We start from the raw sequence: 27015 nt of genomic DNA on the forward strand, positions 1-27015 counted from the left end.
GGGAAATGCATCCTAAAACATCTGGAGGCCAGACTTTGGGGATGCCTGCATTAGAGATATCCTTCCGTTTTCCATTAGGGATACTGTTCTTGGCTCAGAAAATGTATCAAAATATGCATTAAAATGTTTAGATGAATATAAAAATATGTTTAATTCATGTGAAAATGCATATAAAATGTGTTTTAGGAGACTATACATACAGAAATGCATGTTTTGTTGGGGAGAAAACGTCAGTAAATGTGAATATTCATACATTGTTTTAAAATGCAGATTGACATGTAAACAGGGTGGACTAGATTTAGGAATGGGCTTATGGATGCAAAATACACATGGACCAGAAATAGACATCCATCTATCCCTAACTCTTGAACCACAGAAATAAAATGAAAATTGTGCACATAAGAACTTAGTTACCAGTAGGGTCCCCTATGCTGGCTAATTGGCTATGGAGTTTGAGAAGTGCAGGAAACACTTTCCACTACAGCAGAAAAATCCCTTGAGTTTAATTTATATGTTTGATGACAGATAACCTTTTGAGGAACGCCTAAAAACAACTTGTGCAAATACCAAGCTTTTTTTCTCCTTTTTGTGCCAACTCTTGAACACTGATTGGACCCAGATCTTAATAGCTAACACAGTCATAAGTGTCCCTTTCCATGAGAAGGTGATCGAGAAGGTAGTGGCCTCTCAAGTCAAGACATTTTTGGAAGTTTCTATGCCAGGTACAAAAGTTGTTATTCACCCAAACCTTTAGTTAAAGTAGTGCTCCTAACTTTGTCGGAGCAAGATCAGTGAAATCTCCAGTCCAAGCTCAGGAAGAAACTATTTATATGTTATTTGTAAACCTCCTTTCTAGACTGCATTTTTCTGATTCAACCAATTATTCTGGTTCCACAGTAGTGAGAACAGGGTTTGCTAAATAGGACACAGAGGAAATCAGATAAGATTCAATATGGTTCATAGAATACATGTTATTAGATGCCTGCATTTACAGGTGTTTTTGACTTACATAAAATCTTTCAGTCTGCAATTTTTTTAAAAAAAAAAGTCAAAGAACACAGCATATAAAGAACACAGATTTATGTTATCATTGGCACTGGAAACATATACATTCCAGTTTTTACTGTGTAAAACTTACTACCATGAAGTCTTCTTACAATATACCAAACTAAGTCTTCAACTACCAGCTGCTGCTTCAAGCTCACAATGTTTTCTTATACAGATCTCATGAAAACCAGCTGAGTCCCAAGGGCTTAACACTGACATACAGGCATAATTACTGTATATTTGAAAAAAGTTTGTAATTAAAATCAGCAAATGACAGAAAGTGGAGCATTTGAACTGCTTCTTGTGCTGAGCACCCGCTTATGTCTGAGTAGAATTAGAAAACCCAGAAGGAGCCTTCAGAAATGTTCAAAAGCATTATTAGAGATCTATGTGCTTCCTTTAACAACTCCTGAAAATAAGTTTCAAGTTTCAATACGATTACATTAGATTTACATTAGTAAAAGGAACACATGGATGGGTTTTAATGACCCTGCAGGCTTTAAACTAAGATATTAAGAGAAGTGAAAGAAAAGAGAATGGCAAAAATAGTAAGCTCTCTTCATAATGATTGCATATTATGATTGTAGAACATTTAAATAAATGGGATGGATTATTTAAATAAACAAGACAATTATGTGATTCATATTTTACAAGGACTTGTTTCACTGTGATCAGGTAGTATATTTGCCCACCAAGAATGATGAAATACTGTAAACTGCTATAGTAGTTAGAGAATAGGAAATTACTCACCCTTTAAAATGGACTATTAACAGCAATCTTTAACAGTGACATGGAACATTTTTTGTACATGTTGAATATCATGGTGTTTTAGCATACAGCAATGGCAAACCGTATGTAGCAATCCCAGCAGAAAACTTTAATAGCCTGAGAACAGGGTGAAGGAAGAATCCATTGTAGCTGGATTCATACCAAACTGAGCATTGCTGCATCTTGCATTGAGTGCCCATTTATGCGTGAGTTTACAGCCCAATTAATTATATGAAAAATTATTGGGGGGGGTTATAAAAGGACCAGACCCCATGCAGTACTACATTTCTGAAGAGTAATTTTGCAAATAATACATACGTACATATTAATATACTGTATAAGTTTCTGGGTAGTTTTCCAACAGCACTTCCCACAACACAGTAAGAGAGTAAGAATAGCCAGTAAGAGAGACACTGACAGCCAGTGTAGATAAGTGGTCAGAGTGCTGGACTAGGACGTGGGAGACTATGGTTCAATTCCCCACTCAGCCATGAAACTTATTGGGTGACCTTGGGCCAGTCACTGCCTCTCAACCTAACCTACCTTCCACGGTTGTTGTGGGAATTAATGTGGAGAGGGGAGAACCATGTATGCCATCTTGAAGTTTTTGGAGAAAAGTGGGGGGGGGGTGTAAATGCAATAAAGGATGTTATCAGATTACCACAGCACAAAGCTGGTACATCAGCTATACCTGGTGAAATACGCTATAGGCCACAGAAGTCAGTTGGGTAGCACCACCAAGCTGCAAATCTAATAGAATAGGGTCAACTAAACACTCCTTCCCAAGCCAGGTAACCCCCCACCCAGCAGCAGCAAATATTCTGTATTTTACAGACTGAGCTACATAACTGTTCTTACTATTATGTTTTTGTACACCTGAATATACAGCTGTGACTTCAGAAAACTGGTCCATGTCTTTAAAATGGGAGGAAGACCAGAATAGAGCTATTTTTAATGTGAAAAATGCCAGTGGGTATGAGACTTGACTTGGGGATGGAATCTAAGCCACTGAATTCTTACCCTGATCCACCAGCCTGCTCTCAACTTTGTCTGGGGCTACAAAGATGCTATGAATAACATCCCTTTGTTAAAGAGGAGATTTGGAATTTATCTTCAAGGCCCATCAATCCAACACTTGTTAGGAAGCTCCATTCTTGAAGCCAGACAAAGCTTCTATGACTGACATTAATTCTTATTCTTCTAAAAATGAACTGTCAAAACTATATTAAAGAATGCAGAGCTACGAATCTTGCATAATGCTTCTAAGCCCTGCCCCCGTTCCCCACACAAGCAAATTTATTGTGACACTTCATATGGAAACAAAGTGAATAATAATTTATTAGACCTCTACTGGAATTTATTGGAATGCTTTGAAAGGTATTTGCATTTGACGAACTATACCATTTGAATGTGTGCATGCAATGCAGTGATGATAGATGGCATTGATAGTTGGAGCTTGTTTCAATATGGATCTAATTTGTGTCTGTAGTTCCTAATTCAGATACACATGTGGATATCCATAGCTTGATTAGATTTTTTAAAAATGAAACATTCATATAGAATATTACAAACTGGTGTGAGAGCCCTAGTTAATTGCTACACTAGTAGAATGATGCAATATAACAGGGAAGCAACACATGTCCAAATCTCTCGTTGTTTTGAACTACAACCCTCATCAATCCCACCCAGCACAGCAGGTGTAGTTTTGGTGATGGCTGTTGTAGTCCAAAACATTGAAAGGACACCAGGCAGTCAAAGACTGACCTAGACGATTTATATTAATTTATTAAGGTTTGTGAAATGCTCTCCCAAGGGAGGCTTGCCTGGTACCTTCATTATACACATTTAGGCAAAATCATTCATTTTCGACCAGGCCTCTGCCAGGAGAAAGACAGGTGACATGTGCCCTTGTTGATTCTCCTTGACCTCTCAGCAGCTTTCAATACCATCAATGATGGTATCCTTCTGGAGCAGCTGTCCAAGTTAGAGGTGGGTGGCACCACTTTGCGGTGGTTCTGGTCCTACATCTACAGGTTTGGTAGTGCATGTGCTGGACTGATATCTTGCCTCAGTAATGGACTGGATGAGAGTCAATAAACTGAGACTCAATCCAGAGAAGACTGAGGCACTGTTAGTGGGCGTTTCCCTAGACTGGATGAAAGGTTGCCCCTCTTGATGGGGTTACTCCTTCTGAAGGACTGGATTCACAGCATGGGGGTACTTCTGGATCCTTTGCTGTCACTTGAAGGTTGGATGGGTTCAGTGGCACAGAGTGCCTTCCATCAGCTTTGGCTGGTGTCCTATCTGTGCCTCTATCTGGAAAGGGATAGTTCCACCTTCTGCTGTCTAAGCTCTGGTAACCTCTAGGATAGAATACTGCAATGGGTTATACATAGCTCCAGGTTAGTGAAAGGCACCAGGTTAGTGAAGGCACCAGGTTAGTGAAGGCTGATCTAGAAACATTTGGTTGGCCACTGTTTTATTTAATGCCAGACCATATGGACTTTGGACTGTTCCAGCAAGGAAGTTCTTATAAGGCATGTCCTTCTGGCCCATTAGTGTGGAAACTGTGCACTCAGTACGACCAGATGACTGCTTCTCCAGCCCTTGCCTTCAGTTCCTTCAGCTATGTCAGTGTTATGTATTTATGAGATGAAACATTTATTTTTTCCTCAATAGCTCCCACAAGAATACACAATTCCTAATTAGCTCAACTGGTGCCCTTTGCCAGATTTCAAATGTACTGTTTGTCAATAGTTTTTTAACCGTCCTATGCAAGGAATGCAAATTTTATTCATGCCTTATTGTATGACATGTCAATTTCAGAAATATTTGTGCAATTAAGATTCCAGTCTGTAGTATTTATACTACAGATTGCTGTGCAGAGGTCCCTTAAGTTATGCAGTAGACATCAACTGCTCTCTTGGAGTAGCAAATGTTCTCCATTTATTAATATTTTCCCCTCAAGAGCTACTGTGAATTCAGTGTGATAATAAATTTACAAAAACTATATGAGTAACTAAGTGAAAAGGTTTCTCACAGCTATATTAGAGTATGAATAATGAATTCTTTCAAGTTCAAGTCATGTGACCAGAATAAGTTATGTCAATTAAATAGAATAACAAGTTTGCTTGATTAGTGCTATTCTGGTTTCAAAAAGGCGTGGAGGAACATGCAAGCTTGTTTTTAGTACAGTTGTACATCAGAAGTCAAATGGAATCCATTCTGGAAATCTGTTTGACTTCCAAAACGTTTGGAAACCAAGGTGCAGCTTCCGATTGGCAACAGGAAGCTCCTGCAGCCAATCAGAAACTGTGGAAGCTGTGTTGGACATTCAGGTTCCAAAGAACATCAAACTGGAACACTCACGTCCAGGTTTGTGGCGTTCGAGAGCCAAAACATTCCACTCACAAGGCTTTCGTGATCAAGGCTTTCGTACAACTGCATTCTTTAGTATTTTAATATTATTTTCTGAAGCCAAGAAAGCCGATAAAGACAATATACTTGGAAAAAGGACAAGAGCAGTGTATCTCTCTCTCAATGCCTTATACAGAAAGGTGGTTTCACCTTTCTACAAATGTGGTGAAAGCTCCTCGTCCCCCACCCTCAATTTCTCTGAAATTTGCACAGTATTTTGTGAACTGCTTTTTCCATTTGGTGCTCAGCTATGCCCCCAATCTGGAGTGGCAGTTGTCACTGGTGATAGAATTTGTTCATATTTGTCTATGAATTCTGAAATATTTAGGCTCCTGATGTAAGGCAAGGCAACATTTGCTATCCAGGGAACTCTTCTTTTATAAACCTACATTTTCCTTTAAGCAGACCAAATTAACCAACACATTCCTCCTCCCTCTTGGTCTACCCCTTTAGAGTAAAACAGATTTTGACTGATATGGCAGTCCTCTATTGCAACAACAGTGCTCTCTCCATTTGTAATTCCAGCAACTGGTATACAGAGGCATACTCCTAAATCATTTTACACAGAAGTAAGGCCCATGGAATTCAACAAGTCTTACATCTGAGTAGATATGGTCAGGAGCATACTTGTTAGACCCTTTCAGCCACTTCTTCCCCTCAGCATTACCTGGTATCTCCTGCTGCTACCAGCCAGCCAACTCCACCCCTACTTCCTTGCCTGGCTGAAGACCCCGAATGGGGCCTCTACTGCATACCCCAGCCAGCTATAGACCCTCTCCCCTCCCTATGCTGGCCAGAGCACAAGCACCCTAAAGAAGGCTTCTATAAAGGGCACGTTTCTAGATTACATTCTCCTTGACTCACCCCCTTCACTCATGATCACCAGGGCTTTGCCTATACAAATAGCAATATTTCACTAGAAATTTAATCAGTTCCTTAATGTATTGAGCACTTTGGTGTTACTGTTTCACTCCAGCTCTTGGCTCCTAGTGTGCTTTGCAGCTTTTACAATCTTGTGTTAGCTTCATTTCTTCAGTATTCCTACCTCTCCTAAGCTCTTTCTGTGTCAGTTTCTTGGACTTCAAAAAGAAAGAAAAAATCAATTGTTATAGCAACAGAAGTAAACAATAACATTCCAAGAAGGTAATCTCAGCAGCCATCCATCAAAGAAAGCTTTTTAAAACAATAAAAAATAGATGCTGGCAAAATGTCAAAAGGGAAGTGTCCAGCAGATTTCCTTTAGGAGTATGTCCCACAGTGTGGGTGCAGAAATAGAAAGGGGGGGAATCTTGTTCCTTTACAGTGAATATGAAAGAGAACTTCACTAATCCCAGGGACTGGGGGAAGCCATATGATAAAGGTGTTCTGATACCAGCTATTAGCTCTGACCTCTTTATTTGGTAGGCTACTAATCTGTATTGTTGTGACAATTTGACCATATAACAAGTACTTCCCAGGTCATAATATGCAAAGGACACTAGGGGCTAGTCCTTTAACAATAGCGGTTCATGGGTAGAAATTGGAAGACCTGAAATTATTATTAAAGACTGGGTTTGGGTTTTTTTACATTTTCCAAATTCCTGTCTTAGGTTTAGAGCATGGCAAAGCACTGTTCTGCCAGCACTTACTGTGAATAAATAAGCCTAATATTTAACATGTATGGCAATAAACTGACTTGAATGTGGAAGAAATTTCACTGGCCATAGTACCATATATGTGAAATGCACACATGGAGACCAAGCTGAGTGAATACTTCTCAGAAAAAACATCTCTCTCTCTCTCTCTCTCTCTCTCTCTCTCTCTCTGACACACACACACACACACACACACACACACACACACACTCGTCTAGAAAAAAACCTGCTTTGAAGAATTCTGTCAGAATATTTGTGAAGATTGCCATCAACCATACCCCGGCCAATGCCCTAGGATGACTCTAGGTCCAGGGCATTGTAGAGCATGCAAAATCATGACTCAACACAATTGCCGCCACCTAAAGAGGAGGAGGAGGAGGAGGAGGAGGAGGAGGAGGAGGAGGAGGAGGAGGAGGAGGGGGAGAAAGAGGGGGAGTGATGGAACCAGAACCTTAGGGAAAGAAGCTGTGCTATTTCCATTGCTAATTTACATCCCCCCCAAAAAAACTGTTAGAGAATTTCTCATCTCCCTGATAAAAATTGGTGAAATGGTCCCCCCAATTTCTCTGTCCACAAACAGGGTGGATAATTTCAAGAGTCATTTGTGAACAGCTCTAGACCAAATCCTACAATGAGGGATGTCATCATGTTCTGTTGTAGTACATCATCAGTATAATGGATGCCAAATGTTTGGGGCTCATTCCAAGATGCAGGAGCAGCTACAATACATTCACTGCACTTTACAGAAGACCTCCCTGATGGCGTTGTCCATTCCATTCCATATGTACCCCATTCAAAAGTAGCTTATATAGTTCCCAGAAATGCATCCATTCAAAAAGACCTGAGCTTTTTTTCAAATTTGTATTCCAAAGGGGGTGGGGCAGAACCAGCCACCACCATTTGAAAGAGTTTAAGTGCTATTCAGGTTGCAACTTCTGCGAATGAACTGCAGGAATAATAAAAGTGAGCTGTATATGTTGTTGTTGTTGTTTTTACAAAAATGTGATGCCGTAGATCAGTAGACCAATACTCAGCTGAATGTTTAAAGTACTGGGCTTCCCTGATTAACTTTTTCTTAATAAACTTTGTGTGAACTTGTAGCTATTTACTTCTGAGCAATCAACAGTCTGCCAAAAAAAGAAAATCAATTATATGAGAAATCACTACCCTCTGTGACCGTGCCACAAAAAGGCTTGAGTAATGGTTTTGAAAGCCCATATGACATGTTATGCTGGTCAGTGACCTTCTCCAGCTAGAGCACTTCCTCACTCTGGCTCGATATAAAACTTCTAAAAATTCAGCCTATGGGGGGGGCATTTGTAAGATGTCTGTCAAACTGTTTCCTTGAAGGCAAAACTAACAGCTAGTGGAGTTTTAAGACGGCTATTAAAAAGAACATTTGGTAACAGTCAGAAAATATATACATAGCCTGTCTAACAGTTGTTCAGACATAAACTTCCCATCACAGTTAAGTTTTTACAAAGGCTACAAAACACAGCATTTTCACTTAAATAATAGTTTTATGGATTGCACTGTAACTTGTTACATTTGCCCTAAACTATTCAGTCCAAATAGTATGTTGAAACCTACCATCACTGCTGTATTCAGTGAGAACAAGAAGCCATCTGTGTAAATCAGCATAGCTTCATAGTTATCAAGAGGAAAAACAGCTATTTAAGTCTGCTACTCAGGATCATTGTTACTAAATTCATTCCTTTTAGAGGAAGTTACAGAAGTTTCGTTTCTATTACTAACTACTCTTGCCACAAATTCTTACTCAGCTGTGCTTCTCTAGAACCCATTCTTCTGTTGCTTGGTTTTATTTTCAAAAGATATACTTCCTATTAGGATATAAATGAGTAGTTTTAACGGCACACCCAAAGTCAGAAAGGTCAGATTAACTGGAGATTCAGCTTAAGCTTTTCTAACTAATATCAGACTTATAAACCTCTGACCCAGCATTCTACATAATTGAGCTCTATATTTTCATGTTCTGAACACTCAAAATGCACTGTTTTTATTGTTGGCATACTCCTGTTTCAAGAGACAATGGAGTGAGTTAACAGCATCATAGGGACCTCCCCAGGGTGCAAGCCTGGTCAGTGTGTATGGAGGTCCTGGGCTGCCTAGACAAGACCACCACCCCCCTTGGTCTCACTGATGTAGTCCAAAGGAAAACAGAACAATATGTTTGGCACAAGCTTGGCTGTAGGAGCTGCTGGAAAGAGGCATACAAGGTGCCATCCAACCGTTTTAGGGACTCCACTCCAGATTTGTGTAGGCTTTACTCCTTAGCCTTTTTTTCTCCCAGAGATATCCCACAAGGCAGCAAATGTTTCTTAGGGCAATAGTTTATCTTCTCCTAGAAGGACTACCTTTTCAGGTTGATAAGCCCCATTTGCCCCTCACTACCCTCTGCAGCAGAAACCGCCTTCTTCACAATTGGATCCACTATTGCTCTCGTTGGCTCAATCCACCAAATTGAGCCTATCTTCACATGCAGGAGAATCATAGAATTGTAGAGTTGGAAGGGACACTGAGGATCATCTAGTTCAACCCCCTGCAATGCAGCAACATGCAGCTGTCCCATATAGGGAATCAAACCTGTGACCTTGGTCTTGTCATAACGACGCTCAAACTAAGGGTTTGAGACCCATCAGCTACCCTTACCCTTACCTGGTTTAGCCGGTCCGTCAAAGCTGCTGTCACATGCTGACAGCTTCTAGGAGCCACAGGTGAGAGCTAAGTGCAGGGTGAGGACCAGAGGTGGACGAACGAACCCAGAAGGAGCATTGTGTATACTACCTCTCCTCACACACCCCAAAATGCACTTGTTCTTAACTATTGCCCTGGTCCCTCAAAGCCTCAATAATGCAACCTTCTGTGGCAGCTGCCATATCAGCCTGTAATTCAGGGTGATTAACAGTTTGAAAGCACATCAAAGTGCAAGTAGATAAATAGGCACCGCTCCAAGCGGGAAGGTAAATGGCATTTCCGTGTGCTGCTCTGGTTTGCCAGAAGCGGCTTTGTCATGCTGGCCACATGACCTGGAAGCTGTATGCCAGCTCCCTCGGCGAATAATGTGAGATGAGTGCCGCAACCCCAGAGTCGGTCACGACTGGACCTAATGGTCAGGGGTCCCTTTACTTTTTACCTTTACATGTCTCCTACACATTGCTTGATAGAGTAATTAAAACTCACCCAGGATACCAAAGTATAAAGTAGGCATAGGCAAACTTGGCCCTCCAGATGTTTTGAGACTACAATTCCCATCATCCCTGACCACTGGTCCTGTTAGCTAGGGATGATGGGAGTTGTGGTCCCAAAACATCTGGAGGGCCGAGTTTGCCTATGCCTGGTATAAACTAAGTTAACTGACCCTGGCATCAAAAATACATTTTTTTAAAATAAAAACTCCCATTAAAACTAAACATTAAAAATGCATAGTGTAGTAAATATTCACCTCTTGCATGGGTTTTATTTCAGCTTGTAAATTCATGAAAGAGCACAATTGGCACATGTTGGTAAAAATGCTCAAAATTATGTGTGTTTGAAAAAATATATATAGACTTCCTACTTCTGCAGCCACACTGAGCAATCTTCCCAAGCATCCCACACTACCCTGGAGATTATACACTAAAGCTAGGGGTTGGGGTTAAAAACACATTCCATCTGCAATCTCACAAAGACAGCTTGGATATATTGCTGCAACAAATTCATAACAAACCATACATTTTTACAGCACAAACTTTGTGTCTGTTTAAACAGTGCTGAAAGCTTGCAATATTTCAGTTCCTCTTCAATAGAAACTAAATACACCACAGGCTTAAATGTTATAATATGCTGTTTATGGTAATTAATTTTCACTCCCTACTCATTGAAGTATTCAACTGATACAGAATGACAGCTAGAAAATGCACAGAGACCAACTGGAAACAAATTATGATACAAATTATACCAAAGTAATTTGCATATTCATGAGTTTAGTACTACTGAGGGTTGTGCTGCTGTTTTACGCAAATCTATCTCCTGTTTTGTTTTTTGTTTTTTGGAATGAAACAGAATGATAGAGATCTTTCAAAAGCCAGATTAAACTGGAATGGACAAAAATGGATAAAAAACACTGTGAAGTTGCAATACTGTCTGAAAGGTCTCTAAAATACTATTACCCTACTTGTGATATATAATCTCAGAACCTGTTATTCCTATACTCTGTGATTATAATCTCCATCAGTATAAAAGAGAGTGGTCTGGGGTGAGCGATTTTAGCAACTATCCCTTGTCATGGTCAGATCACCTCCGGATAAGATTTAGACTTTCAGTGGTTTTCCTGCTCTACAGAGCTGGGAGACATATTAGAATGGATCATCCTTGGAAGCTGATGGAACTAATTGATTTTCAGATGGCCCGGGGGGGGGGGGGATTTTCTGGCTGATATAACTGGCACTGCTGTTGAAGTCCTGGTTGATCTGTGGAATACACAGATGACCTGGGCCATTTACATAATCACTCATGAGCAGGCATGTAGCAAGGGTGGGGCGTAGGGGGCAGGCCGCCCCTAGCTCCATACTAGCTCCACTCACATGGGGGCAGCGCCCCCAGCCCACCCCTTGCCTCCTCCGCCCGAGCAGGAAGAAAAAGAGCACGCTACAGAGTGGGTTGCCAGGCGTCGTCGTCAGCAAACCGCTCCGTAGCGCGCTCTGCTTCAGAGCACGCCAGCCACCCGGGCAGACTGCGCATGTACGGACATGCACAGTCTGTCCTGGCGCACACGCACTGCGGATCAACGCCCCGCCCCCAGGGGGTGCCACCCCAGGCAGCCAAGCAGCACCGTTCGCCGCTGCTCATGAGCAGCCTCCCCCACTTGATGTAGCCTAACTGGCTCCTTGGTATACACCTGGTATACATTGGGGAGAGTAATGAAACAAGCTAGGATATGGCTAAAAAACAAGTGGAGGAAAACTCCAGAAGAATGCAACTGATCACTGGTAAGAACCCATTACTGAGCCTACTTAGTGGCAGAGAAAGCAGCAACGAAGCAGCAATTCACTGTTTCCTTGTATGCTCACTATGCCATTCAGCAGTATGTGGGCAGTATGGGGTCTTTTAAAGTCTGGCCTGAAGGGGGGGGAACCAATGGTGGTCCACTGCAGGCCCGTGTAGGGCAGTGTGGAGGAAGCAGGTACACTTGCCTTGGGCGTCAGGAGGCTAAGCTGGCTGGAAGACTCCGCCAGGGACTGGCTGCTTTTTTGTTTCTAACAAGACTCCTGCCCTGGACCTCAGTCAAGCTCTTCATGGGCCAGGCCCACTGCAAATCTTTTGCAAAGCATTTTGAGAATAAAATCGCTTGCATCTTCTGAGACCTATTACAGCACGTGAATTCCAATAGGTATCTAGAGCACTCTCTAGTTCTCAAGTCTCCAAACACAGTTCCTTAGGATAGCTAAAGCACATCTTTTATAGGAACTGGCACAAAATGTAACATTTCCCCCTTAGTTAACTCATTTTCATATGAAAGGTGAGGCACTTCATTTGCTCTGCGCTCAGAGGGCTTCCACTTGATCTATACCAGGGTTGGGCCAGTGGGTGGGAAATCAATGACCGATATACCCATCCAACTAAAAGATTTGAAAAATATTGTGCTTACATGGAGAAGGAAGAGGGCCTATAGTGTTTAACAAGGGGTGCAAAGGGGGCACATGATTGTTGTTTTCTGGAAAAACTTTTGGACCTTAGAGCTGCTTCATGTACTGCATATTGCCCACACAGATATTTTCCCATGTAGGGGGGGAAACACACTGTTGTGTACAGTGGTACCTCGGGTTACAGGCGCTTCAGGTTACAGGCGCTTCAGGTTACAGGCTCCGCTAACCCAGAAATAGTACCCCGGATTAAGAACTTTGCTTCAGGGTGAGAACAGAAATTGCGCGGTGGCGGCGGGAGTCCCCATTAGCTAAAGTGGTCCCTCAGGTTAAGAACAGTTTCAGGTTAAGAACGGACCTCCGGAACGAATTAAGTTCTTAACCCGAGGTACCACTATATTAAAATTGCACAAGAGTCTATTTTACTGAAAGCCTGAAAGTGTCTACAAGCCTCTGCAGTTTCTATGAATTCTTCCACAGAACATACTACCTTTTCTATATTCCTTCTGAGTCTTGGTTATTTACTAGCCTGTTGATCTTTGTATTCCTAGACTGAATCCTATTATTTTGCCTCTTTCTTGCTTCATTTCCCACTTCTTCTGTGGATCCCCTATTCTGTTCTAGACTAGAATCTTTGAATACCTGCATCCCTGGCACTATTCTATAAATGTTGCAGGTGCATATGCAGTGGTATCTTATTCTACATACAGGTTCCAGTTGCATTCTTATTATTTTTCATTAGCAAAGAAGTCAGCAGTGGGACCTATGGACATTGTTTTTTATTTGAACCTTGGAGACTAGTTGGTGTATGCTTTAACCCTGTAACATAGATCTAGATCCTCCAAAATGCAGAGCAGTTTTGCTCATTTGCATTAGCCATTAGGAGAAGAACACCGGGAAAGGGTATTAATTCCATTTTTTTAAAAGAAAATTCTGGAGAGACAGAATTATCATTCATTAGTCTCACAATAACCCATTAAATTGTTAAGAATAAAGATTAGGAGACAGCTAACTAGGGATTTTTAACCTAGACTGACTTCATATGATATGAGTTAATGAGCTGAATACGTAAACTTTTAATAGCTGGGGAAATGAGATAGCATTTGATCTTAGAATCATGCCTTTTACAAAGATATCTGTAGCATACAACCCATAGCTGCCATCAGCTCTTGAAGTGTTTGGGCAATTTTGAATTGACAGTTATATAGACACCTAGTTATACATGATAAACTTCTTGTCCCTTTTCTTCCTAGCATATGGTATGTACATGAAGTCCAAACACAAGTTGGACAGAAAGAGAAGATATTACAATGAATTTGAGGAAATACATTTATTTCCATTTTTCAACTAACTGGATTCCATTTAATTCATACAAGAACAAGACGTAACAAAAATGATTGCAGAATTGCATTGGCTTTTTTAGCTGCTGAGTCAGCAGTGTGATGCAGCAGCTAAAAAAGCCAATGCAATTCTGGGCTGCATCAATAGGAGTATAGCATCTAGATCAAGGGAAGTAATAGTACCACTGTATTCTGCTCTGGTCAGACCTCACCTGGAGTACTGTGTCCAGTTCTGGGCACCACAGTTCAAGAAGGATACTGACAAGCTGGAACGTGTCCAGAAGAGGGCAACCAAAATGGTCAAAGGCCTGGAAATGATGCCTTATGAGGAACGGCTTAGGGAGCTGGGTATGTTTAGCCTGGAGAAGAGAAGGTTAAGGGGTGATATGATAACCATGTTCAAATATATAAAAGGATGTCATATAGAGGAGGGAGAAAGGTTGTTTTCTGCTGCTCCAGAGAAGCGGACACGGAGCAATGGATTCAAACTACAAGAAAGAAAATTCCACCTAAACATTAGGAAGAACTTCCTGACAGTAAGAGCTGTTCGGCAGTGGAATTTGCTGTCAAGGAGTGTGGTGGAGTCTCCTTCTTTGGAGGTCTTTAAGCAGAGGCTTGACAGCCATCTGTCAGGAATGCTTTGATGGTGTTTCCTGCTTGGCAGGGGGTTGGACTGGATGGCCCTTGTGGTCTCTTCCAACTCTATGATTCTATGATTCTATGATTAGCTCTGGAAGTGATATAATAGCACCAACATGGTATTGGTAGCACCCATGATTTGACATATTGTAATATTAGCTTTGAACAATCCCTTGTGTTCATTTTGCATTTTTGCTACAAAAGCGTTAAGTTACTCAAGGCATTTCCTGACCTGAAGATATTTTTTATGAATCTCCCTCTCCCCCTTTTTGAATCCTGAGCTTGATTTCTATACATGCATAGGTAATTAACATTCTGTTTGTCTGCAATGCAATGAAACTCAGTTGAAAACTTAAGATACTAGAATGACATTCAGTAAACATTTTCAGTACTAAATTACATATTTCAGATTCAATCACCACCTTAGCCTCTACGTGCATCTTCAAAGTGGTGTGGTAATCCAAAAACAGAATGCAATGCCAGACCTGCCTTGAAGGTCAGAATTAAAAGGTGAAGTACGTGCTCAATACCCTTTCCATATTTGTGAAAACTGCAGTTTGAACACATGATGCTGCCTTATACCAAGTCAGACCACGAGTACACCTAGTTCAATATTGTCTACTCTGACTGGCAGTGACTCTCCAAGGTTTCATCCAAGAGTCATTGCGTGCATGCAGAGCATGTGTTCTACCACTAAGCTTTGACCCCCTCCCCAATTCTGCATCAATTCTTAAGACAAAACAAAATTCAATGCACTGCTGAATAGTCAAAATAAAATATGGTGTGCATTTTTAGGCACCACACTCATTCCAGCTATGAACTGAACTGCAACATAAACTGAGACAGTTTAATGCAGCACAAAGCAAAATTTCACTTAAAGACAGGTCACAGTAGCCTTATCCACATTGGAGGATAAGCCTTGGCTACAGCTTCTGCACATTCACACACTCTAAGTAAGCCATGGTTTTGCTTACCATGTTGTGAGAACCATAATTTTCCACAACTGCTTGGCCTATGCATGTCTTTCCAAAGGCATAGAAATGAAGCATGTAAAATATGTTGTAGTACGATATATGTCTTAGAGACTAACATATTATCCTGATAGCTGGTAGGCACATTCAGGCTGCAATTTTATGTTTATGTTCAAACATGAGTTTATCCTGCCTCTCCCTGCATGCTGCAACACACTCCTATTTCTAAAACAACTATCAAACATTGTCACTTACCAGTGTATTTCTGGTCCTAATGTCACCTTCTACAATCCTCAGCACGCTTAGAAGGGGGAGGGGAGGCTTGTTCCATCAGAAGTAAACCCTCTGGATGAGTAATGTCATTTACATGTGTCTAATTAAATGTGTTTACACGTATGGAATAACATTATGAATTAAATCTGAGCATGTCATGATCTGAAGCCTAAGAGAGGCTGACTTTACAGGACAATAAATGTTATTACAAACTATTAATATTTTGACCTCTTCCACACTTAGTGCAGCTGAATAGAAGCCAGAGGAAAAGCTTCACTAATTCTGCACAGATTTTAATGAGCCAGAAAGATTCTGGCTTGCCCTTTTGCTGAAAAGACAAATTCCACAACAGCAGATCAGGTAGAGTTATTTTGTCATCAGTAACTAAGCCAAGGCAAGCTCATTAATGTGTTTTTTAAATGGTTCTTTTCCTGTGGTGTAACCACTTCACTCTTATTAATGCAGAAAAATGTCTACACCAATACAGGGTTGTCAAGTCTTTCCCCCCACCCCATGAACCTTTCTAATAATTTTGAGCGACACAGCAAAGTGATAACACCAATTTCCCAATTGCCCCCTTTTCTCTGTCATTTTTAAGCCACAATGCCCATGCTCTCCATAATGCCCTGTTCCTTCAAAAGACTCCACGCCTTCTCTCGTTTCCTCATATACTTGCATCTGCATCCTAAAACACCTGCATGATGCCAACTCTTCATTTTTTGAAATCCTCCCTCAAACCCACTTTTCATGAAGCTTTTGGCACAACCCCCTAAATCCCCATGTTCTGCTGCAAACTGGCCTGTAAATTGGTCCGTAACTAATTCTACGCATGTGACACTGAAACAGATTGCTTCACTCGGAGGAATTCAATACCACACTATTACCATTGTTTCCTCAGTGAGCAGTTCTGTTTACTAGATGAAATGGACTCTCGCCCCTCCCCTCACATGCTGTTCAGAGGGTGTTCACATGTGTGCCCTCGAACCATGGGGGAGACGGGGGCATGGGGGAGGAGAGGGAGGCAGCCCTGTTGCACTAGCAGGACTTATGGCACTGGCTCCTGGTAGTATCACTATTTAGTGAGTCCAGCCCACTGTTCACTACCACCACTTGCTTCCCCCTTCCCTTTATAGCTTGACTGTTCTGAATTTTAGATCCTCTTCCCCTTTGTACTCTGCAAAGTGCCATACACACTGATGGAGCTGTATTAGATGGTCTGAAGATGCAGAACTTTATGTATCTTGTTCTCACAAATAAGGATTAACTGGTAACTGAAAAGACAGAATGTAGCCGGGACAAATCCAATCATGTGATGACTGAAGAAGGCAAGAAAGGGAAGAAGTCTTGTTCCCTTTCTCTTAAAAAAATGTGATTTAACGGAGCTAGGGGAGTGGCAAAAAATAACTAATGTGAATCGAATTTAAAAGGGAAAGGAGTTCAAGAAAGTGTTTTGTTTCCCCCTGAAAGAGACACATCTGAAGTCACAGGGCAGAACAGTAACATTACCTACTGCTGAAAAGAAAAGAAAGCTCAAGCAAGATTCATGTTCATCCAGCAAACAGCAAAGGCATGATATAAAATATAACAAATAATAGCAGAAAGGCATTTGCAAACACATTTCTAAAGTAAGCAGTCTATCATGCAAAACCAGTTTATTATGAAAAGAATAAACTTCAGTAAGACTCAGGCTTATGTGCTCCTCTTTTCTCTTCCAGCACAGTCACAAGGAACAGTTCAGAAGTGTTCACTTCCAGTTTTGCTTAGGCACACACATCATCAAACCCAACAAACCATGTTTAATGTTAACTAGTAATTGTTTGAAACAAGTGAAAAGATTTGAAACAAGTTGTCACATCTTTAAACAACCTATAGTTAACACAGTTTACAGCTTGAACAACACACTAAATTGTGATTAATGGAAATCAGAAATGGAAATTTCAAATCCCTTCCTTACAGCTGCATCAGAGGACAGAGAAAGGGGATCATATCAGCTCAAGGTTCACTGTTGCTCTTTGGTCGTGCTATAGTTTAGTGCAACATTCAGGCATGGCCAGTGTGGGGCCTACAATGGTTATACTTACTACATTTTTGGTAACATGCATAGTTGCAGTAGCCTCATTCACACTAATCTCAGTTTCTGTAGACTCACAACACTTAAAGCTACCAAACCTCTTAGCACACAGTGGAGTAATAGACTAAACATACAATAAAATCAAACCAGACACTGCAACTGCATTTCTAACTAATCTCAACCGAGCTGAACTAAGAACTAAACTGGCTATAATAAGTTATTTCACTTTAACTCATACAAGAGAACTACTGTACTGCAGTGATATATAGAAGTGTAAAGCCAAACACGCTATATATTACAAAATAGTAAATGTCATGTCCTGTATAGATTTTTTTGTGAACATTTTTGACAGGTTCAAAGCTTGTCTCCTTCCCTTCTGACCTTTCCTCATAATTGCTTTGAAATCAAAGTATTACCTACTCTCTCACTTTGAGCTGTCCGTAGTTATCCTTAGTTATTGCAGCAGGTATACCCAAATTTATTGGCTTTATAGCATTGTGATGTCATCACATTCACCATATAATCCCTGATTGGGCTGCACTACTCACCCATGTGAGTAAAAAGAGCGACAATCAGAAAAAAAGAGTGGCAGATAAGGGAAACAACAGTTATCAGGCTCTGGTAATGTTATTACATGGATATAAAGTGACAGAAGAATATCTTCAAGCATAGTGAAAATTGCTCTACTCTTTTCTTTCTAAAATAAACTTTCACTATACTTAGCTGAAGCATGGGATATATTTTAAGCTACTATTGTCAACAGTGTCATTCTCATTGTTACTTAACTTTCTACTTCTACAGAGATAGCTTCAAAACTAACACTTGTAATAATTATAGTCCCATGTACCTCTATTATCCCACTTTATATGAACTCCTTTCTGGAACCCCTTGAGAGACTACTTCCCCGAATTCCTCCCAAAGCATACAATTTATGAAGCAATTTAACATAAAACATTTCTCAAGGTTCCAAAGATGTTTTCCTTACAAGAAAAAAAAGGATGTGGAATGATGGATTTATTATACTTTGTGATTGCTTCACTTCTAAAAGAAAATGAATTTAGAAGTGAAATCATTGTGAGGTAGTTACCAACATGGCTGCAGCAGAACAATTCTTTTAGCTTAAAGTCATTTCCCAATTGTTCATTTGCTGTAGCAAGGTGTCCTTGCATGTGGGAATGCACCCTGCTCCAAAGTATGGAGTGGTATATATTGAAACCACTGCTAAAATTGAACTCCCCCCCACCCGCCGCTATCTGTTTAATTAGGTATTGTATCAGATGATGGCCTCCTTCTAAGTTCATATATTCAGAGCCAAACTTCACGCTGGCAAGAGACCCTGCTCTTTAATCGTGGGTCTGCCCTGGTAACTTGAAGATGGGGAGATTTACAGTGCAAAAAGGAATGTGAGTCATGACTCCTATAAAGACATCTTGGTGGAACTGGTCAGAGGGGAAAGATAAATTTGACGAGAATGTGGATTCAGCCAGGAGGAGGAGCCCAGTGGTCATGGGGGAGGCTGTGGTCTTGGAAATACTAAGCTATGTCTTGGGGAGGAGTACAATGGCAATAACTGAACCAAGTAACATGTAAACTAGTGGCTGTAAGGACAGCATGTCAGGCAAGCTGATGAGCCTTTCCCCACATCACACATACTTATGCAAGGTAAAACTTAATGCTAATCCTACTCATTGAAGTTAATGGACAGGAGTAACTTACATTCATTAATTTCAGTGGGACACTTTGTTTGACTACCACTCTCTGAAACCATCCCTTCAGCTGCTTTTCTTCTGTCCGCTTCTAGCACTGGAGACCAGCAGAAAAGGTACAAATGACTTCAGGAGACAAGCCAGAAGTTTGTAAGCAGCAGGTGGAGAAAGAACAGCACTATCTACACACTTCTTGAGCTATAAATCACAACTGCTGCTTTACATGTAATTTGGCACATGTACACCTGACAGATCGTGAAGCTGAATCTCCAATACTTTGGCCACCTCATGAGAAGAGAAGACTCCCTGGAAAAGACCCTGATGTTGGGAAAGATGGAGGGCACTAGGAGAAGGGGGCGACAGAGATGGTTGGACAGTGTTCTCGAAGCTACGAACATGAGTTTGACCAAACTGCGGGAGGCAGTGCAAGACAGGAGTGCCTGGCGTGCTCTGGTCCATGGGGTCACGAAGAGTCGGACATGACTAAACGACTAAACAACAACAATACCTGCTGTCATCATAGGCAGTTTGACTTTGAGATTTTAGCAGCAGTACATTTAAAGATATATAATTCCTTAATTTGCTACAGGTTTTACCAATCAATCCCTGTAGAGTCTGTCCAGGCTTAAATCTAGTTGTACACTTTAAATTTAGACTTTTGTAAGTTGTGCACTTTTTCTATTACACATATAATTTCTCAATCCTTTTGAATCCATGTTTACCAAGAGGACATGTGTGCAAAATTGGTAGCCCATGCAGGGTATACAAGTATTTAATTGTGGCATTGATGTGCATCACCCATTTGTGCAAGAACATCGTCACTCAGCTATGCATACACATGCAGAAACTAGCTTCTTCATATGTTTGCCACATAAGTAGATCAAGAGGCATGCATGTCTGTGGTATTGTTATAGCAGAGATGGGGAAAAGAAACAGGGTGTTCATTCATCTGATAGCCTAGAAATGTGATGTTTCATACTGCTGACTTTATAGATATATTTTAGTATTTGCAAACGTTATCTATGTTTTAAAAGATATCCTCACCTAAATGTTCTGTCACTTATACCTTGTTCTGCAGCAATTATCAACATAAAAATCTAAACATATGGCTATGATTAAAAAAAACATTGGTAGTGTTGATTACACAGAGAGAGAGCAAAGGCTACAGCTAAGAGACAAGGACTTCTGTCATGCTTACAAATATCTTTGCTCCAAATCAAATGAGAATTGCTTTGGAGGGAGGGGGAGGAATAAAAGGGTAGAAAGCAACAGGTGGTACTGATAAAGAAGCATGGCAGAATACACCAGCAACATAGGTATCTATATTTTGCTGCCTGAGTGCTGGAACGCCGTCTCCACCACTACACTGGTATCAGACTAGGAACAAGAGGTCATATTTCTGCACTCCAGCTTAAAGGATGCAGGGCAGGCTTAGTGGATACAGAACAGCCATATTTTCCAACACCTTGCTGCAATCCTCACCTAGGGTTGCCAGACTCAATAGAGGACAGGACTTCTGTGCCTCTAATTGCCCTGCTCTCTTTTGAGTCTGGAGACCTTAAAGAGAAACCAGAGACCCTTTGTTTAATTTCCAAGCAAAAGGTCTGCTGGTTTCTCTTTAAGGTTTCTAGACTCAAAAGAGAGCAGGGCAATTAAAGGCACAGAAGTCCTGTCCTCTATTGCGTCTGGCAACCTTGGAGGGGACCCTGCAGCCAATTTCCAGGTGTGACTGTGGTAAATAGAGGCAGGGAGGAAAAATAATGACGGGAGAGAGAACAGCTGTAAGGTGAATTGGGATTTGGCTAGCAGCAAGGCCAAGGAGCAGCATAAGAGCATTGCCTCACAGGAACACCCAGGGAATATCACAACATCCTAAGGAAGTGGACTGGGGGAAATGACTGCAGTATTAGTTTATTGCACGAGGCAGGATTTGATACTGTAAGGGCATTTTATGCCGGAGAAAAGTTATTCTGTTCCTCCTTTATACTAAAAGTCATTTTAAGTAATAAAAGTCATTTGAGTAATTTCGTTGTTCCTGCAAGGGGACAATGACAATAAAGATATCTTATCTAAGAGAAGTGGTTTTCTTCGGCTTCCAAACTCCTTTCTCCAAGACGGAATTTGGAGTGTGGTCTCCCACTCACCATCTCTTCCTGTCAGATTCTGACAATGAGATGAACGCTTGCTCTCTCACACTCATTCACACATGATTGGATCAGGCTCCCCATTGATACAAGAAACAAAATATACTACAGTTAAGTCATGCCTTTACCTCAAACTTGGCCCACCAGCTGTTTTGGGACTACAACTACCACCATCCCTAGCTAACAGGACCAGTGGTCAGGGATGATGGGAATTGTAGTCCCAAAACACCTGGTTAAAAAAGGTACCCTATCCTCACCTCCGTGGGACCCAGGTGGCGCTGTGGTTAAACCACTGAGCCTAGGGCTTGCTGATCAGAAGGTCGGCGGTTCGAATCCCTGTGACGGGGTGAGCTCCCGTTGCTTGGTCCCAGCTCCTGCCAACCTAGCAGTTCGAAAGCACGTCAAAGTGCAAGTAGATAAATAGGTACCGCTACAGCGGGAAGGTAAACGGCGTTTCCATGTGTTGCTCTGGTTTGCCAGAAGCGGCTTTGTCATGCTGGCCACATGACCTGGAAGCTATACGCCGGCTCCCTTGGCCAATAATGTGAGATGAGCGCGCAACCCCAGAGTCGGTCACGACTGGACCTAATGGTCAGGGGTCCCTTTACCTTTATCCTCACCTCCAGTATCTGCTGCCTGAGGCATTTGCCTCACACTCTCTAATGGTAGGGCCACTACCATTACCTACTAAAACTCCCCACCCTCTTGACTATACATACGGGTCTGGTGACTTCTGTTTCAGTATATCTGAAGAAGTGTGCATGCACACGAAAGCTCATACCTATGACAAACTTAGTTGGTCTCTAAGGTGCTACTGGAAGGAATTTATATATATTTGACTACGTCAGACCAACACGGCTACCTACCTTTAACTACTACTAAAACTGGTATGTGGAAGAGTGGGTGCAATTTATCCTGCTAAATGCTGGGAAGGACTGCCGTTGGCTGCTAGTTAAGATGTCCTTCAGCACAACTCAGATAAAACTGAAACTACACTAGATAGATTACACATGGGAAGCTGAAGTAACCTGCAACTCTTCTGGGACAAACCTCCACAACCATGAATAGCAACCCCATTCATGGGATTTTCCAACCATGAGTGTGTCTTTCTTGGTGGCCAGTCCCCAAATCCTTTTCCTGAACTAGGTAACCCCTAATGTCCTCAACTAACCCTGACACACAGGTAAAAATATTGCTCCTCTTTCCTCTCTTTCTTGATCTTCCCCCTGAAACCCTGTTTGATTCCCTATATTGATTTCACAGTCCCTTCTCCACCACCCACCATAAAATCTAAGCTAATAAATGTGTCCACAGTCACATCCCCTGTTCTTTCTTTCAAACGCAATTTAGAAAATTAACTAAATTGCCAAAGGCTGAACGAGAAATATGAGACAGTTGGTGGGTGAGTTTGTATCCACCTGGAACCTTCTTGTGAAGGCAAGGTGTGCAAATCTAGCATAGGACGTACCTGGTGTTCTTCCAATATCCTGCTCCATTTTGTCTCTTTCTCTGTTTATTTCACCTGTTTCAAATACTTGGCCACATGGAATTTAAAACCCAGTCATAAAGCTGTATTTTTAAGAACACCACAGTGTTCCTCTTGGGCTACTCCAAACCAGGTACCCACCATTTCTTTCTGCTCCTCTGTCAAAGCTTACCAACCCAAGTCTGATCACAGCAGCCCTGTACGGCAGCTCCGAGAGGACTGCCCAAAGTGTAGAATTACTGCTTTAGATTGATGTCCACTTATTTGGAATTAGCTATCATTTTTACGTTGAAGCTTACCTGTCCTAACTGATGTCTAGAAAAGGCAGGAAGTGGGCTTGTATAAGTCCCAATTGTGTCACTTGTTCCCAACACTTGCAAGACACAGGTCCAGGCCTTGGCTCTTGCAAAACAAAGAAGACATCCAAATCCACCACTTCTGCTCTCTCAGCAACCTCCCACTCACTTCACAGGCTTAGCTGCAATGGAAGCATGGAATTGTTTTTACCTTGCTTTTGGGGGGGGGGCACTTTACCAACAATCAGTTCTGGAGCACTATGTCTATAAATTAATGTCTCATTCCTTAGTGCTGTCACAGGCAGGTCTAAATTATGTGCATATGTTTTCCACAGTATATAGTCACCATAGCAGGGCACAAAAGGCGAGAAGCTGACAAGGAGAATTATTAAAAGAAAAGTGATGAAAAAGAGAGAGAGAATGTCAAGAGTGATATGTCAGCAAATCCGGGTGACACTTAGTGAAACATTTTAAAATCTGATTTACAAAACTGTAACTTTGTTGAAGGCCCTGGCACTTTGAGGATAGAGATTAGCAAATGGCTGCAAGGAAATATCAGCCTCCATCATGGGCTAAGCGAATCCTAGCTGTTCAGCCCCATCCCTTGCCTCACATGACCTCAGTGGGTTCTACCAGCTAGCAGGCAGAGGAGGTAAAAGGACAACCACAGTGAAGGCCATGGGCGCCGATTTGCCTTCCACATTGAGAGGGTTCAGTCATGTGACATGTCAGGTCACATGATGCTGTGCCTGCTTGTCCCAGCCACAGCCTAGCAGCTCAGAAGCCGGGCTATGGCTGGGACGAGTGAAGCAAAGATTTTCCACACTTGTCCCAGCCACCACCTGTCTCCTGGGCTACTGGGTGGAAGCTGGGACTGTGGCAGCCCTCTCAATATGGGGGGGGGGGCACTCCCTCTACCAAAAAATACTGCCAAAAATACACAAGTCACCGGCGCTGCTGGTGAAGGCCAAGGATTAGAACAAGAAATGCCACCTCAATAATCCTGGCACCACAGGGACACATGACTAATACTTCTGTTCCTGATTCCATACATAAATGTGATTTTTAATATTCTTAAAATATAGCAACTTGTGCAAAACAATGAGTTAGATCCAAGTTAGCCATTCTAGCAATATTATATTATGTGTTGTGGCTATATTTTTATTGCTCTTTTAAGATACAACAGGGCAAGGGACCATAGCTTGATGGAGTCACATGTGCTTTGCATGCAGATCAATACTTAGCATTTATACTTAAAACGATCAGAGAACAAATGACGGGAAATATCCCTGGCCAGAGACCCTGGAGAACTGCTGCTTGTCAAGGGGACAGCACTGAATCAGATGTACAAATAATCTGATCTAGTAGAACGTAACTTCCTATATTCCTAATGTGTAAGAAATCTTGATTCAATTGGAAAGTGCACAGTTCTACCACTCTAGATTGTGTAGATATTGTGAAATAATTCTACATCCTAACATATATGCAAATATCTTTTTTAAAGGTGTAACTGTTCATTCACTGAAAATTATTTTGATAACTGCAACTGTCTAACAGAAACACAACATTATCGTGGTACTCCCAGCTAATGGAGACAATGATGTGTTCTGTCTTTATCTTACATTTATCCCCCACCCCTAATAACTTTAAAATAAAGGGGATAAAATTAAACGAGAAAAAACCTCCTCAGGGATGAGTATACAAACGAACACAAAATATTTTAGAACAGATTCTGGAATGCTTTCGCGATTTACAACCCAATGTTCCAGTGCTGGAGGATAAAAGCCTGAAAGACTAGGAAATTATTGTGCCCACTTAAAAGGCTACTATTAAGTAACTATTAAATCCTGGCAGAAGCTTTTTATACATTTCATTGTATCGTGCCAGAATGAGATATCTCCAAATTGTAGCTTGTGCCATCCAAAAATTATATATTATTTGGTGAGAACATTTTGATGTGCTAAAACTGTGTTGGATAATTGTTAGTGAGTGGCTGTGGAGGACACATTCACGGAAAATACTTCAATCATAAAATTACTTAAATTTGATTTAACAAAACTGAATTGCAGTGACATTCAGCTAAAAGCTACTCATAAAATATCAAGAAACCTAAAAGAACAGTTACAACATACTGCTCTTATGCTTTCACTACCTTGCTGATAAAGACAAGCACTTTACTCATGCAGTGGCAGCCCATGGGGTGGGGGAGAAATGGTAAACAGCCACAGCCACTGAGTGGCTACAAGAGGGGGAAGTCCGCTCCACTTAGCTGTAGGGAGGAGTTGCGGTGGACCGCGTGGCCACCTACTCTCCTCTGGGGGTGGGGGACATAGTCCCCCATTGCCTGGGGGATCCCAGCCATGTCATCAGCCAGCCACCCAATCGGCAGGCTGGGGAGGCGTGGCCAGGACCCATTTAAGCAGAGGCGTGAGCCAGAGGACTTCCTCTTGGCTCGCTTCCTCAATCGCCCACCCTCCCTCCCTATTTGCAGGTTTGTTTCTCTGGTCTTGCTATGGACCTTAGTTGGTCACCGTTGAGGGGCATGGTAGGAATTTTTCCACTTGGCAAATTGGCTTAGTCCATTTGGTTTTCATCTACCTCATAGCAATTGTCACAACTTTGTAAGGTTGCTGGGGGAGGGGAGGTCTGGCCATCACCTGCCCCTCCAAGCTTAAGGGTATTCCATTAAAGGAATCCAGGGGGGTGGATCTAGTCCGAAGCCCGGGGCGGGGCTAGGGCCATGCCACTACCCCTTCAGGAACATGGGGGGAGCTCGAGTTGGTTTGCATTGACAGGGCTCCCCCTACCAGTGGTTTACCCTTACCAGACTCCCTGTGCAACGGGCAGGAATCAGATATAGTCTGGTCTGCTCAATGCCTAAGCCAATACCTCTCACATTCTGTAACCAATAAAGCTGTGGCCAAATTTTGCCCAATAAATTAAACCAAATATCTGTGTCCTTGTGTTTTATTCATCCTCGAGGGGGTGGTTGTGGGGTCTCGACATGCAAAGAGCCCTATGAATTTACCAGTACCTTAAGGGAACTAAGGCTGGCGGCAATTCAGGCAACACCCTTTACATCAATGGTGAGGGTGTTGCTGGATTACAACTCTCATAGTCACAAGCCTTTGGCCATGGTGGCTGGCAATGATGGGAGTTGAAGTCCAACAACATTTGAGCGGCCACAGGTCCCCAAGACCATTGGACCATACAACTTCAGGGTGCTGCTGGCTATTCACAAGCTGTGCTCTTGTGCCATCCTGAAAGCAACTTCCTTCCCCCAACTGATGCTCATCAGAAAGGGTCCAAGAGCTCTCTTGCCGCTCAGTCTCTGCCTGATATTGGTCACTGGTGTTTACTGCCCCACCTTATCAGCTGCCACTGAATCCATGATGTTTCTGAGACACGTAGTAAGTCTATACAGTAAATTCATCACACATTATGTGCACAGAGTTTAGGTCTCTGTAATCAAAAGCTGGCTATAGCACAGATGGAGACCCCCCCCCCCGGCCAAGTAGGAATCCCACAATAGTTTGTATCCACATGCCTACAACTACTTAACTAAATAGTACCTGGGAAAC

The 27015-nt window shown here is 41.9% G+C and overlaps 1 protein-coding gene across 3 annotated transcripts in view; it reads right to left on the minus strand.

The window, feature by feature from the left end:
- The window catches only part of CHST15 (carbohydrate sulfotransferase 15), an 82385-nt gene that overhangs the window by 26170 nt on the left and 29200 nt on the right, over nt 1-27015 (minus strand). The window lies entirely within an intron of this gene.

Source organism: Zootoca vivipara, chromosome 5 (assembly GCF_963506605.1).
Source record: "Zootoca vivipara chromosome 5, rZooViv1.1, whole genome shotgun sequence".
In the NCBI taxonomy this organism is placed as follows: Eukaryota; Metazoa; Chordata; class Lepidosauria; order Squamata; family Lacertidae; genus Zootoca; species Zootoca vivipara.